We start from the raw sequence: 16,825 nt of genomic DNA, 5'->3' as shown, positions 1-16,825 counted from the left end.
GTTATTTGTATCCATTGTTCATCAGGTGACAACTAATTTATCGCGTGAATTTAATTCGAAACAATGGAAAGTCGACGTGAATATTAGGGGCCGTATATGCGGATCGCTCGTCTGGTTTGCGAACAGCAAAGGGCACACGGGCGTAGGGCTGAGTTATTGTTATGTTTATGGCCCCGACCAAGAGCGACCGACATTTCGAAAGATTACTTTATTATATCACCACAGGCCGCTGATACTTCTTACCTCGACTCTGGCGAGATGATGGCCCCATAACTGCCCTAGCTGACAGTTTGTTTCGTGTTACGACAGTTGATTTAAGGAATACACTCCGGCCATTGATTACTATTGCCCTTTTTCCACGCAGGTCTTTCCTCTTTGTTTCTACTATTGCATCGCTTTTCCGAACGTTATATTGCTCCCATAAATAATGCGTCATCGATTAGATTATATATGGGACTCGGGAGGAATATTTCTGGACCGCATTAATTACGACATAAATTCGGTATCTGCGTCGGGTCACGTTTATTTACTGTCTTCGCTTCTCCTGTTTCGCCGTAATGTGACGTTTTTATTGTTTTATTTAGCGATATGCTTACGCTGTTCCCCGTATACCCCACCTGACTCTATTTGACGTTCGGAAATTCGGTAAAACCAAAATTTCTAACATCCAGCATAAGCGAAAAACTTCAATTTTAGATTTCAACGTGCCATGTCACCACCCTCAATAAAAAAAACAATTCTGTCAATCAATCAATAAATTTACCTCCTTTATTTTGCAACAGGTAAACTGATTTTAGCTAGTTAATCTCAAGAACCTACATATTTTTTCTTTTTCTGCAATAAATGTTATTATTATTAATTTATATGGATCTTCAGCTTTTCTGTTTTCACAATGCGATTTGGTGGCAAAAGAAGATTACGTCTAAAAAATATTGTTATTGCATATATCATAAAAAAGGAGTCATGTTGTCAAGTACACGGTTATCTTTAAATAGGATATGTCACCGCCATTTTATTTAAACGTAAACTGTTCAGCCGTAAAATTGGTTGGTTTCATTTGATTGATTGATTACGCACACCAAATATAATAGCGACAATTAATTTGGCTACAATTTTTAATCTTGCCTTCGACTAGGTTTTCTTCAATTTAAATATTAGCGAATAACTTAAAGTAAAAAACGTTATATAAGTTGCTTGAATAAAACCTCTGAAATTTCTAGTTATGATACTGTGCAAAGGTGTAATTCTTGGGATCTAAACATTCTCAAGTTACTCCAAGAAACTTATTTTCTTTACTCTCAAAATATTGAACTGAGGTGGCTTTTACTTGATGAAAATCCATTTATCAAAATAAAAAAGACCTAAAAGCTAAAATCTGAACTTTTAGTTCTTATTTATTTTGACTCCCAAAATACTTCAACATAAAAAAAAGGAAACAACGGCAGACCTCAAGTGACGAGAGTGGAGCTAAACAGATCGATAGATATATATGGATAGTTAAGCTCTATCAGCCTCAACGTTCATAGAATCTATTTCTTTAATTAGAGTTAGGGCAACAAAAAAAAAAGAAACTGTACAAGGCCCAAGATCGAACCGAACCTCTGATCGAATAGGTTTCATATAGTGGAAGTGGAGATATCCTTTTAGAAAAGGAACGCTTATTTATAGCTGTAAAACTTAAACTTAACTTAACCCAAACAGTTGAGGGGCAAGGTATTTGGTTTACCCTCAAAAGTCATATCCAAAACCTCGAATCGAATAAGTTTCATACTAGAAAAGTAAATTTTATTTGCAATTGTAAAGCTCTATCAACGTCAATGTATATAGAGTCATTTTTTTAACCAGAATTGATTTTACTAGGGATTTAATCTATCAGCTACGTTATAGCAAAGAAGAGAAACAGCGCAGGGCCCAAGATCGAACCCTGGGGCATACCCAAAGTGAAATCTAAAAGCTCTGATTGAACAGCATTAGTTTGCTGGAGGTGAATTTATCGGGTTTAATGAGAATCTAGGGAATGTCAACGTCCTGTGATATTGTTAGTACAAATGTTCTTTTCAAAAAAGTTAAGACCCAATTGACGTGGCCGTCGGCATTCTCTGTCTGTGTGAGTGTGTATGTATCACGACAAAGTAATAACAGGTTTAAAGTTCTCTTTCGGCATAAATAACGCGTCCGTGTCGCCCTTCCAGATATATAATTAACGTCACCCAGGAAGTTATATTTTCCTTTTTTATGGATCAATTGCGCTCCGCAGTCGAAATTAATTTGATTGTCGCTCGACTAGCTTTTTAATTCGCACGACGTACTATTATTAAAAGTGTATTATATTAATACGGCCATTTGTCATTAGAAATTAGTCGTAACGAGGCTCTCTTTATGTATATACGGTGCGTTTTATTTGGAAATATCAAAGTCACATGATTAATTGGCATTAATATATGGGTTCGTTCAATTGTTTCACGTGCAGATTTCATTTGCTCGCTGGGTGCACACGTCGTCAATTATATTTTGTGTTTTGATTGGGGTAATTTATGAAGTGTGTCCAGTTTCGATCGTTTCGCAACTGTCAAAATGTACCGATAACGAAAAACTTATTTGTCCGTGGGTCCAATCAACATTGCCATTTTGTTAATGATTTTCACGTTGCGACGTACTAATGCGAATAGTAAGCGCCTGTGCAGGATTATCTACCATTTTTTTTAGTTTGTCTCCAGTCCCACTAAGTAATCACGAATTTGTCGATTCTATAACACATCGTGTTTCGTGCGGAATGGTCGAATAACGAACAATTCGGTATTTAAGGTATTTCGATTTCTGTGGCGGCAGCAGTAGATTTTATTTCAACGGAGACCTTGGCGCGTTCAAAATGCTATCGCAGCGGTTTGAATGTGATCCGGAAGATCCCGTGAAAAATGTTAATGTCGGGCCGATTTTTTGCCGATCGTTGGTTTCACTTTAATTAAAATAACTTTAAACGGTTTTATTCGATGACTAATTTGCTGTGCATTCCGTTGACCGTCGTCCCAGCATCTTATTTGAAGAATATAAATGTCTTAGACAGAAGACGTTGTTTGATAAATGCCACTCATAACTTCATAAGAATTTTTTGTATGCCAATGCAGCCTGCAATATTAATAGTTATCACTTTACAGGATATCTCATATGTATATCGCAACACCTATAAATGAATGTATAATATTTGATATTTGAAAAGTTGTGGTAGATTATTTGAAGTTTCCCTATACCTAATCGCATATTTTGATTATTTTAAAAAAATTGGAACTAACGAAATTTGACATTGAGAAATGATTTATCGCTTACAGGGTGTCGAAAATTTGGCACCGAATTGCATCATTTTCAACACTGCAAAATTTCCTTTTTCTACCTTGTATATTATTTTATGGCGTGATGTATAATTTGTCCATTTCAATGGTTTTCTTGTAATTTCATGTGTTTTATCAATAGTCAATGAAATTTCAAGGTTCTTTCTAGTTAGCATTAATTTTGATTCAAAGTTTGAAATATTTTTCGTTTCATTTGCGTCAAATCAGTTAAAACACTCTGGAATTGACCACTCAAATCACCTGATTTGAGTTTTTGAGTCTTTTTTACATTTTAAAATGATCTACGTACGTTTCCACCGAGGAAATATTTTGAAATTTTATTGTTGTTGTTTATTACCAAAGTGTCTAAATGTTTCTGTTTTCTTAGTACATAAAATTGGCACGCATAGAAGAGGTTTATAATTTGATTATATCAACATTTTGTAAAACCCTAACGGAATGCCTTTGTACAGAAGTCATAAAAATCAAGAAATAACCTAAAAACTTTTGCAACAATATTTAAACTGGGACGCGTCTTTTTGTAATAATTTAAATAATTCTCGTCTATAAAAATTTATTACAGAATCCGATGTTTTACAATAACTTCGGTGAGTTTTTAAAAAGTTTGTGTTGCCTTTCGGATAATAATTTTTAACGGGGAAATTGGAAATTGGAGCATTCAACTTATGCGTAATCGATAAAATACTCCGGACATGCCAGCGATATGACTCACGAGAAGGGCGGTTTTAGATTTAAAGCGTTAGCGGTTGACCTCCTGAATAGCTAAATCGTCAACGTACTCAGGGAAAGAATAAAGTTCAGTCGGTAACACAGTACACCGTAGAAATGTGTAACGTTGTCTACCCAAATATTATTTTAATAAAATATAATTATATCGTAAGATCATTTGATTTTGTATAATAAATAAGGCATAAGTTTATATTACGACTTAATTATGTTTTATTACTATCTCCACAGCGCTAGTCTTTAACGGAACATTTTAGTTTTCCGTTTGAGTATTTTAAATTTCTAATATCGTATAAAACTAATAATTATAATAAACGATCCCTATGTTACAACTATATTGCACTGGATTAAATTGCATTTTACTTTTTTCTCTTAGTTTTAGACGAAGCAAAATTTTAATGTCGTGAAGTAAATTAATAAACAATAAGCCTAAAAGGCGATAGTGTCGAACTAAACTAATCTATGTATATTTGGTTCATGTAGGCTGTGCCCACATTACGTCTGAATTTATGTCGAGATTTTGAACATGATCTCAATTTAAAAATTCGAAACGGGACCGCAAGGTCCGAGACGGAGTGAGTTATTCCTCCCTAAAAAAGACATTCGACTGCCATATTTCATTTAAATTGCATGGAGATGACCATCTACAATGTTATAAAATGTAAATGCCCTCTTGATAACCTAACCCTTCGCGATGCTTCATTTACGTTGTATATCCCTAAATAGGCTCGATTGAGTCGAGAGGGCAGTCTATGTCGTTCGGTCTTTTGGTGTCGACAATAAAAATATACGGCCGCAACAAAAGAGGATATTTTTATAGGCTAGCGTAGATAATTCAGGGGTGTAATTGATTTATCAGGTGGAAACGGACTACATAAAGTTCATCAGATAAATTCTTGACGACGAAAACGACGGTAGGAAATAAAAGCGTTAGATATAAGATTGGAAGAGTAAGAAAAACCGTTAAATTTTGTTGTACTTTTCCGTTTGCCTCATTTTCGTAAAAAAACAGCTCGCTATAGGGCTATATTTGAACAGTTTATTTTTAATTTATTAAAAAAAACGCATAGAAAATTAAAACTAATTATTTATGAATATTTTAAAAATTATTCGACATAATGACATAATTGTCGGAGCCAAAGTTTTTTGCGAAGCAGCTAAGCAAAAATGTAGACAACTTTGATTAATATTACTAATTATACCTTTCTAAATTAAGTTTCGAATACTCAGCACACTCTAGCGGAACATAATTAAATGGGTGCGTGACGTGAAGTATGTGATTCTTTAGGTAAAAATCATTTGTTTTCAGATTTAACGGATAACCTGTCGATAGATGTACCTAACAACGCAAAAACTTTATCGCAAACGTTTAGAATTTTCGAGAAAACTAGGATGCATTTATCGAAGCGATTCGCCTTCCAGACTTCATATTACGCGGCATTTAAACCAAACAATAAACATTTTTGATGATACATAATTTTTATCTTTGTTTTGTTTTCGCCTGTTCGCGATAAGAGGTATAAATTGAAACGATTGTGGAAACAAGGTCATTGATTTTTTTTCCTTCTGCGTTATCGCTTGCGTCCGTTAAAGTTCAACGTAAATCCTGGAATTATCTCTAACAATAACGTAGTAATGTAGTGTTATTATTATGCGAGAATATTTTCGGTACACATGTTCGGTATTATTTTTGTTTAAGATATTTGATATACAGATCAAAATTTTATCTGACTATTTTGATTTGCTGTGTGATTCAGACAGAAACGGATAAAAGTCGTAGCTTATAGGAAATACATCTTAACTGTGATGATGATGCTTACCTGTTACTATCTTATATTCATAAAAAAAGTGTAGTATTATTTCAAACACAGGAGATACTTATTTGTATTCTTAAATTAGAATCCACTACACTTAAACTTAATAATTCTAGGTGCAAGTTGCGATAGAATAGAGAGAGAACTTCCATTTCTAGTAGCTGTGAATACAATTTAAATACAATATTGATTTATACTTTTTTTTATATATTTATTTATGTAAATCTTTTATCCTGATGCATTGGAAAAGCCATGAAATTTAAAACTTTTACGGTAATAAATGCTTCTCTACAATGAAAATTGTATATATTGTTTAGCAGGTTTTGAATTTTTAATTAATAAATTAAAATTGTAAAACAAAACAGTAATGAATAATAATCAATGCGACTTCTTCAAAAATGACTGAAACTCAATTTCGTAAGTAAAACCTAATTTTCGATCGAATCCAGAGTTCAAAAACCTGCCTCTCAGTTTTTGACACGTATTCACTTAATATTTTGACAGTCCCACACCGGTAACTACAACTATAAAAGCAGTGACCGTTTAAATTTAGATGCGGTATTAAAGATAATATTTATTGTGTTTTTTAACATTTAAAAACCAGTACCGTTAATGGTAAAATATGGACGCGGAGTCGACGACAAACTAATTTCGAGCCATTAAGATTACGGTAATGCCCGTAACACATGTTCGAAGATAAGAGAGCTTAAAATATCAATCGACAATGTGCGTGCTTCTTAATAAAAAAAAAAGAAGAAAGAAGACAATATGGTTGCTGTCAAATGTCTCGCAACCGAACTTGGCACGTGTTGCGTTGACGAAAAAAAATTATTGATATGGCGTGAATCAAATTGCGTAAATAAATCGCACATGTTAACGGTTCGGTGCTGACATTTCAAGATGGTTGGCGGTATGAGCGAGTGACTTTTTATTATCGCCGTATCGCGAGATAACCTGTACGTTTTCTATTTCTTTTTTTTAAGTATATGAAACGCCATGTTACAATCGAGACATTACTATGCAATATGCGTGCCGCATGTATATTATATGCCTGAAACGTATCCTGTGAGGGGCAATGGGCAGCGTTAATTCGGACACTGCATGCATCAACAGGTTCGCTGTTTTAGACTTTGTCCAAACCTGATGTGCGCCTCTAATAGACAGTCAGCAACACGACACGTACGAAATATTAAAGTTTTGTTTAAACTTATATATTACCTAAACCTCCAATATTAATGATTGTAAACTAAAAGAAGAATCGACTCTAGACTTTTAAATAAATTTCATGGAAACACACCATGATAAATTATTGTTATAAATGATTATTAACTAGGAAAACAGATTGTGCACTAATTTTACAACTAGATCGTTTTAAGTTAGCTAAAATCAAGCGACCGCACAAGGCTGCACTATAGGTCCATTGGCTTATTGGCAAACTTTTTATTATGCATTGGTCTATGTCGAAATATTCACCAGTGTGCGAAGGCGATTTTAGACCATATTGAAAATAAAAATCTAGCATTAGGTATCTTCTTAGGTTTAAGTAACGTCTACTACGAACGAATGTGTTGGCAGAAATTGCTTATGTATAAATTAAATAATAATATTGGTATTGTTCAAAATAGCACACTGAGTACTAGAAATAAATGTCGCCATAACGAATTATCAGATACCATGAAATAACACAAACAAATGAAAATAAAACTAACGTGATTTTGCAGAATAAACAACTCTACCTGACTTTTTATAATGGCAAAAACATATTAATTTTGTATGCCTAAAGCTTGGAGCTGTGGGATTTGGTATGAGAACCCTTGCTACGGTCTTGTGGGGTAGCGCTGAGATATAAAAAGAGCGTATAGCCCAAAAAAGAATTGTCATAAAATTAAAATGGTTATCAAATATTTAAAATCATGTGGAGGGGCTTACCATGAATTAGGTACGCGTTGTGTAAATAAATAAATAAGTGTATAAATAAATAGATAAATAATAATACAAAAAATAAAATATATAAAAATAAATAAACTATTGAAATAGAACCAGTTATTTTTTGTGACGTCATTTCAATTTATGCAATGCTTACTTTCGTGGGTAGTTGTCGTTTGAAATAGAGAAAAGTATTATTATTATAGACATCCTTTAATTATAGTTCTACTGCAGTCCAATAAATACTAATACATAAAAATTGTATTAGTTTTTTGACTACCATTTAATATTTTATCCAGTCATACTCATTCCGGCCTTTCAAAAATTGTATCATCATCATTTCTATTAGATTAGCACATATTAAAGTGAGAACATTTAATTAGTAGAGTAACGGGCCAAACACCGAACCTTGTGACACCCCATAACCATTCGAGAACTAGCTAGCTATCATAGTTAATTCCAGCTTTCGATTCTTGTAATGTATTTAAAATAAAAACATATAGGGAATTATAATCTAAAAATGTATTAATTATAACATTATTAGTTACGATATTAAAACTAGCTTAAGATTTCGAGACTGGAGATAACATGATCGATCAATGTATGGTTGGTAAAGTTTGTAGCAGCTGCCTTCAGAAAGAATTTAATTTATTTTTTAAAATTCCTCATCTACCTTACAGTTTCATAAATTACTAAAACAACATCGATGCCTGTAACGAAAATTTGTGATATTTATTGATTTTTTGCTAAATTTAAGACTAATTATAACAATATTTTAATAATAAAAAATGCCTTATTTACGAAAATTGGTGAATAGCGCCAAAATATTCATGGTTAATTTTGGTTAGTAACAAGTGAATGTAAGGATGGACAACAAAGGGTGAAAATACACAAAATATAAGCGGTTAATTTCTGTAAGTAAGCACATATGATTGGGAATAAGTTTTTCGATATTTCTTTTAATTGAAATAAACCACAGTAAGTAGTGTCGTTTCAGAACTTTCTATTGGCAATTGGCTTGGCGATTTGTAGTAGTGATGGTAAACCGACACATACAAAATATTAGAGGGTATTTTTTTAAATTAATCTCCTCTAAAATAAGATTTAACGTTTAACAACTTTATTCCAAATTAAAAATATCCTTCTTAATTAGTTAATAAACAAAAATCGCGATCTTTCAAATCTAAATGTTTTAAATGGTCTGAAATATTTTTGGTGCAGAATAACGCACCTAAACGCCTAGCTAATAGAGGAATTCGAAAATACTAAAATAATGGCAAGTTTTGAGAGTGGCTATATTCATGCAAATCGCGTTTTTGCATAGTTACATAGCATGTTTATGTAATGTTATGAAGATCATGAAGTATTTATATCAGAAGTCACGTCTACTTGTCCTGTGTTATCCATTTCTCTATTAACAAACTCCATTCACAAAGTTATGGATAGCTTTACTTAAATTCCCTTTTATGTATTTATTGTTTTCTTTTTAAATCACGAAAAATTGAACAAACGATCTGCTAGACGAAAGAAAATTAAATCATGAAGTAAGTATATTGAAACGGAAGCGTCAATTCTGTTTTCATGGGGTACCTGCCATGTTACTAAGAAACACCTGCGAAATATAAGTATGTGTCATACCCGTATAAAGTTACCTAGACAAAGTGCTCTAACGCCCCAGGGAAAGTTAGTGTTTAGGGGCGAGCATTGTTCGGTTTGCTTGGGATCAGAGAGATAGATAGAGACGATAAAAGGGGATAGTAGGATAGAGACGATCTCGTGGTCTCGGTATTAGCGTGTAGTTCAAACGACACAATAAATAAATATCGTTTTTAACTTCATCTGGTATAAAAATACGAACAGCTAGATAATTAACATGTAAACATTGTCTACGATTAGGCGAATGTTTCCCATTTGTTTAACTATTTACGGTCACTTAACCTTTGGATAACTTTTTTACTTTTTAAAAAAAAAATTTAAGGGCCTGTTTGTTCATTTCAATTCTTCAGACAAAATTTCACTTAATCTTTCGATGTGTCCAGTCTCTCGTATGACTTTAGTTTTCGATATTTTTTAAGCATCGGTGCAATTAAAGTCTTTTCGCGATTAGTTTCATCACTATAACAAAATTTAAGCTTTCCTTAGGGACGAATTTGAATATTTTCGTCTAATTATTTTTTGTTTTGCTTAAAACGCCTTTAGTTGGTATGTCGCCCAACGTTGCGCACGTTAGACAATGAAGATTTATATTTCTTCGAGTTTAATTTCGAAATTTCAGAAATTATGTTTGTTCGCTGTTTCGGGTCGAATTCATTTTTGGCTTGCCTTTCAATAATCCGACGCTACTTAGGCTTACCGTCTTGGATTTGGCTGCCGCCGGCTAAATCGAAGGAACTCTCGTCAGGTTATTTTTCATTTCATTTTGACGGCGCGGCCAAGATGCAGATAAGAGATATTATTTATTGATCGGGGTTTAATTATTTTGATTAAAATTATGCTAATTACGCTGCCAGAGTCGCTCTTAGTATTTTTCGTATTTTCCCTGACGGTTATTGGGTTTGATTCTTCGCGAAATACGTAATAGCGGCGCGTCGAGTCGAACGCTCGGGCTATATCTCGCGGTTTTAATCGTTTTTACAACGTCAGTCGGTTCAATCAAAACGATACCAACATGGATCTGCTTTAATTTGCACTCGGTAGTAACGCGAAACGACTAGCCGTGTCGGTAAATCGCGCATTAAACTTGAAGAGTTTCGGAATGCGATTAACAAGATCAGGACCGGGCCCGTCGCTAATGCCAGACAATCATTCTGGTATCCGGAATTAACATATGCAAATTTTACTAAACCGGCAGATTAACTGTCACTGGTTTGTCAAGCATTGATCCCGCGTCACAATTTAAAAGCGAGACAGGACGATTAGGACTCCGATTAGGTTCCCCATGCGTTTTCGGTCGATATCCGTTAGCATTTCGGTTCTTTCTGTAGGTCCAAGACAGTGTTGTCAGATGACGAAAAACGGTGACAAACATGAACCAATTTAAAAAACTCATAGTATATTATATATATATATATATATATATATATATATATATATATATATATATATATATATATATATATATATATATATATATATACATTATATATATATATATATATATATATATATATATATATATATATATATATATATATATATATATATATATATATATATATATATATATAGTATATTATGCAACAAGTGCGATAAACGGCAATTGACTCACGAGTTTATTTGACACGAGCGAAGCGAGTTTTTAATAAACGAGTGAGTTAAAAAGTTTACCGAACGTGTTGCATACTATACTTTTTTACGACCGTTAGTTTCTGGATAAATTTTTACTAAGCAACGCAAATACATTCACTGAAATGACTCAGATTCATGGGAAACGAAACTGACGTGAAAAATCGATTTCTATTAAATTAAAATTAACAGAATGAGCTATGCATTTAAAAAATATAAAACCAATATCCCTACCCACGAAATTTTTCGATACAGATCAATATTTTCCGATCCGCCCAAAAATTCGGAAAAACAGGATAAAAAAGAATAGGATGAAGATGATGTAGCCTCGACATCATGTCGTGAAAATTTGATATAAATAATATTGCTTTTCTGTTATCTACTGTAAAAAGTGTAAGGGAAGTGTGACTTTAAAGCATCAATTTCTTTACCTACGGTCGCGAGCCACTTCGGCCAGGGAATGTATTCTCGCTTTGCTCTGTGACTAAAGTGACATTTATACAACTTATTGAACTGCGTGAAACTGTGAATACTGTGATAGTTAGTCATCAAGAAGTCAAAAGTGCGAAGTCATTGTTTAGATGTATGACAATTTATGCCGTACAACGGATGCCTGAAAAAGCAAACTCCAATAACCGTAATTTTGCCTAACCTGTTTCATTGTAAGCGAAATAATTGTTTTGAAGATGCCATTTTTCGTTCTACCACGAAAAAAAAATAACCTGCCTTGACTTACGCATAAATACATATATGCAATAGTTAACTTCCAGCCGTTGCGCTTATACTTTTATTGTATACAACCTGCTTCGAAAGTGAGGGGGACAAAAAACCCCCGAAGTGGTTTATACCTACCTGCCGTATTGAATTTTTACCCTTTCACTTTACATCTACGGTGAATTGTAGGCAATTTTTGGGCGCTTTTTTTGTCAACTTTTTCGAAGGGATCGCAGTTTCCCTAAACGTTTTTTGGCCACTTTTTTTTCTTTGATTCTGAATTTACACAGGTGTTGTTCGGATGGGTCGCATTATCAATTCGGTTAGAAATTTGTTTCGCAAATAGGATCTCATTAAGGGCTGCGTTAAATCCGTGCGTCTTTTTTTTTTCAAATCGCATGCAAAACTTTTAAATGTGCGGTTGCCTAAAAAAATTGCATTTGCATAGACAGGTAATGAGTTTTTTTAGCACCTATAATAATTTTCCCAGCCGGCAATCATCGATAGAATTGTTCAGTTGGCATTTCTGGCAATAAGAAAGTAACGGAAGGTTTTTTATGCTTCAGCTGTCACAATCTTTTCAGTATTGGTAAGGCCGAGGTTGTGTTTGAATATCATAGTCTGCTGCGTTACTATCTCTTTGCTCGGTCACTGTCTGTCCACCAGACGGAATACCCAGTCAATTTGTACCGTACTTTCATCCCAGGTACTATTCCGATCCTGTGACATATTAAAACAGCAAAAATTTTAAAAATTCAACTTAAATTTTAATTCTACGAAATTTTAAACGAAAACGTCGACCATGTTTCAGCCAGATCAAAACATTTTTTCCCAAGAACACTTGTATTATTATTCTGAAAATACTTATGTTGGTCAGGGAAGGTTGATATTTTTATTAAAGTCGTCCATATCCCATTTTACTTGGCTGTAATTTATTGATTTTATAAAATTTTTGAAACCGCACGACCTATAATCGATTTACAGCAGAAGAAAATCAAGGCTTTAGTTGTATTAATCACGTAGATATTAGATTTCAGATTAGAATGTTAGAAATGTCGTCTCATTTCAGAAACTGATAAAATTTTGTATAAAGAGTTTTTGAATGTGGAAAATTTTAATTAATAATTATGACTTACGACTAATTTCGCTTAACCAGTTGCAAGAATTATATAAACTATATTTATTATAATAAAATGTAAGAATGAAGAAAAAAATGCCAATAATCAATCCTAGAAGGAAAAAGAGAAAAATAGGGAAAAAATAAGATAAAAAAATGCAAATTGGACAAAAAAATACATTTTTATTATTTAGGTGTTTGAAGAGCAAGCAGATCAAATTTCACGTTTGAATTTGATTAGATTGATGTTTCTAAAGCCATATTGACGCTTCAATATCATTTCTTCCAAATATCGATAAAAAGTCGATTGGTTTTCAATAAAGTTTGGTTTATGACCTTTTTTTTGCGACTCAAAACCATGTATCGGCCTTTATGTTGCCCTTTTGCATGTATAACGAGAATAGACCGCAGAAAGATTTGCTCGACAGGTCCGAGCGAAATATTTGCGCGCCATTTATATTCAAAATGTGGTCAAACATAGCGGGACAATGATTGAAGTGTACGGTGGCAACAAACAAAACGTATCAACACGACAATTTCATGTAACGAAACAAATTATGCCCGGAACTAGATACTATACGAATTGTTTAATTCGTCCGCGGTAATTAATGACGTTTCGTGGATATTTTGATGTTTCGCCCCCTAATCCTCTCGTTCTGTCTCGCTTCACGACTCCGATTAATTTATTTCACTGAGACTTTGCAACACAGCTCAAATCCAATTAGGTAAAAGTCACAAGGCATTGTCGTAGTCGTCCATCAGTAAAATGACTTGCATCTTCGGAACAACATATTTTCGACATTTGCAGAGGATTTCGCATTACACGATCGTGAGGTTGCGTTTTTTTTCTACGCCGTCCATTTCTCTCCGTTGATATCTCATTTTTTTTTAGAAAAAAACGCTGCGATTAGCTTATCGCAGCTTCGTGAAACGTTATGTATCGCTCCCTAGAGAAAATACCCCCGTCAGTTTAGCATTTCAGATTTTCATCGATGGTAAAAGTCAGTAGTTTACGTGCCGCACTTACGGCTTAGCTCTTTAAATTATTTGAACCACCAAGTGGATAATATTGTGTGACTCCATCCATACTTTTATCTACTCTATCTCCACAGCTTCGTGGCTCCTTGGTGCGGCTAGCTGCCTCTGGTAGCAGAACTTGTTTGCTTCAAACCGCATTAGGTTTATTATCCTCGGAATTGGTTCACGAAAAAAGCGATCAACGCCGGATGCCAGTCTCTCTTTATATAAGCATCTTCGTGGAAAGTTAGAAGAAAGGCAGCAAACAGCATGTGTTCTCCAAAGAGCATTTGACTTGGTCGATGTTGACATTTTAGTGCTTTGTTCATATGGCATTAGGGACAACACCTTAAATTGGTTCGTTTTGGTTAGTTTGGGGTTCGTACGCAGTTGCGGGATACCTTAGTATTTGAATACGTCTCTGACTCCAGGTCAGCGAATTGCGGTGTACCTCAGGGAAGTTTACTCGATCCTTTATTATTCATAGTGTTTATAAATTTCATCTTTTCCCCATACTTACTTTTCCCTTTTTTCCGGATAATGCAGTTTCTACCAGCTTCGTCTGAGCAACCAAGAAACTGTTGAGCAAATGAATCATTATGCCGAAAGTAATAAATTGATTCTAATGAAAGTAAAACTAAGACGATCACCTTTTCAACATAGGATTTAAATAAGAGTTTATTAGTACGCTTCACTGAAAGCATAATCCAACAGAAAAGTGTTGGTTCGAACAGGTGTATCTCATTCTCAAAAAACTTTCTGTTTACTCATTCTGTCATATGGAGGCTCCGCCATCAGGTTTCTTTCCCGTTGTTAAAAATGTACTATTTTTCGTATGTCTATTCCTGGCTCAACTACGCCTTGGTTTGTTGGGGAGGTTCCCCACGTGCGGAGCAAATCTTTATGAAACGCATTTTGCTGACTATACTGTTTAATTTTATTTCCGCAACACCCTTTATTGACACTTCCTAGTATGTACATAGTAAATTGTGCCACTTATATAAAAAGCAACTCTAATCTTTATATGCTCTCGAGGAACTCAGATATTCAGTGCAATTTAAGACCGAATCTTAACATAAAAATTCCGACACATCGACTGTCTCTTACATCAAATAGTCTTTTTGGTTTGACCGTACAAATTTATAATAAATTGCCTATCGAACTGAAGGAGATAGTCAAACAAAATTAAGGATTTTCTTGCTTCTTGTGATACCTTCTAATACGTATTCGTTCTTTGTTATTGTTTACATATTTGTTATTTTTGTAACATTATTAATTATTTTTATTATTATTAATTAATTAATTATACCAAGATAATTTTATATTTTTATATTCGTATTGTACTGACAATATCCAACACTTGTAACTCAAGTCTTATGGAAATAAAGCTATCTTTATCTTTGTAATTATTGCTGTATCAACAAATATCCTTACGAAGCAAATAATTGTCTTTGGTGCGCGTTATAAATGTTAAATTTTTTCTCATTCCTTTTTTTCGTCCTCCAGTGTTACCCAAAAGAAAAAAGTAAACATAAAAAGTGTCATTTGGTACTATCAAAGCAAAAATGAATGAAGAATAATTTAAATATTACTTTTAAATGGAATTTTATGCGGAGAATCCGAATGGCGGACGAGAAAGAAATACGGGCGGATATTTCGGAGTGTATTAATACGGCCGTCGTTTTTTCCAAATGGAACAAAACGTATAACTTTATGTGAACCCGTAACGTTGCGGTTGACGATATACAGTTAACTTCAAAATCCAGCTGTACAAAGGCAGTAGGCGATCTTATGCATGGACAGGTAGTTATTAAGGCTTAATATCGCCTACTGTTTTTAAAGACCTCATTTCATAGGTGCTACTCGTGTTACACGCAGATCTGGTTTGGGCCAGACGTTCAATTTATTCGAAACACACCGTGACTCCTTTAACTTTTCTTCTCGGTTGTAATCTTCATCTGATGCGTTTCTGAATTATTTTTACGATCGGGTGCCACGAATTTTATTGTTTTCGTAAAGGTAGTCGAACCCTTTCGACTGTTTGGGACGTGTGTTTTCCGATCCCAGCGTTAAGCATATTTGAGGAATTATTATTATTATTATTAATCGTAATATTAAATTTAATTATATATTTTTGTTTTGTTCAAGTTTAAATAGTAATTTAAATTTCAAATTTAGGGGTCGCTTTTTTCCACTAAATTTGTTTTGCCGCTGAAGAATTAAAAAATTTGGATACAATTTTCATTTCAGAAACTTCCTATATAGCTATATAGGATTGTCATTATTTGTGATTATTACGTTAATTTTCACGTCGTTCTTTATGTTCTATATGAAGCTATGCTTTTTTTCTAGAAATAGGAAGATAGCAGATAGACCCCATAGCTCTTTCTGTGAGGACAATCGACTACCGTTTCTGCCTTTTTTACAAGACAAGTGCCATTTCGGACCAGAAAGCAGAGGCACGATTTAAATGGTTCCTTTTGCAATGAGGTAGGTTCGACATACTTCCTTTCACTTCTATTTATTCATGTGGTGTTTCAGAAGGTAACTGTCATCATATCTCATCTAACAAGAAATTCCGTTTCAGGATAAGGAACCTGGCATTCAGAAGAGGTTGGCTCGTGCAGCAGCAAGTAAGTCATCAATCATTGGGCGTCTACTCACTCACTCATATTCACACATAATCGTTTCTACCATGTTTTCAATATTGATTTGGTGTTTAAAATAGCGTTCCTTTTGGTCTAGGTGTGAAAACTACAAAGAACATCACTGCCCAAAGACGCATTGTGGAGCTCGTACGTCTGCGTGATCTTGTTGTAGTAATCCACCATGTAGATCAACACAACACGGAGAAGAATGAATGGAATTACCCTTGCACG

General features: G+C 34.0%; 1 long non-coding RNA gene across 1 annotated transcript in view; it reads left to right on the top strand.

The window, feature by feature from the left end:
* LOC132695707 (uncharacterized) overlaps positions 1-16,825 on the top strand; it is an 85,713-nt gene that overhangs the window by 68,609 nt on the left and 279 nt on the right. The window contains exons 4-6 of the long non-coding RNA XR_009617871.1: positions 16,299-16,436; positions 16,534-16,579; positions 16,692-16,824. This is a non-coding gene — a long non-coding RNA (uncharacterized LOC132695707). The remainder of the gene's footprint in view (positions 1-16,298; positions 16,437-16,533; positions 16,580-16,691; position 16,825) is intronic.

This window comes from Cylas formicarius, unplaced genomic scaffold (assembly GCF_029955315.1).
Source record: "Cylas formicarius isolate icCylForm1 unplaced genomic scaffold, icCylForm1.1 PGA_scaffold_12__32_contigs__length_19106922, whole genome shotgun sequence".
Taxonomy (NCBI): domain Eukaryota; kingdom Metazoa; phylum Arthropoda; class Insecta; order Coleoptera; family Brentidae; genus Cylas; species Cylas formicarius.
The sequence above is the reverse complement of the archived record's forward strand: the minus strand, read 5'-3'. Positions and strand labels throughout refer to the sequence as shown.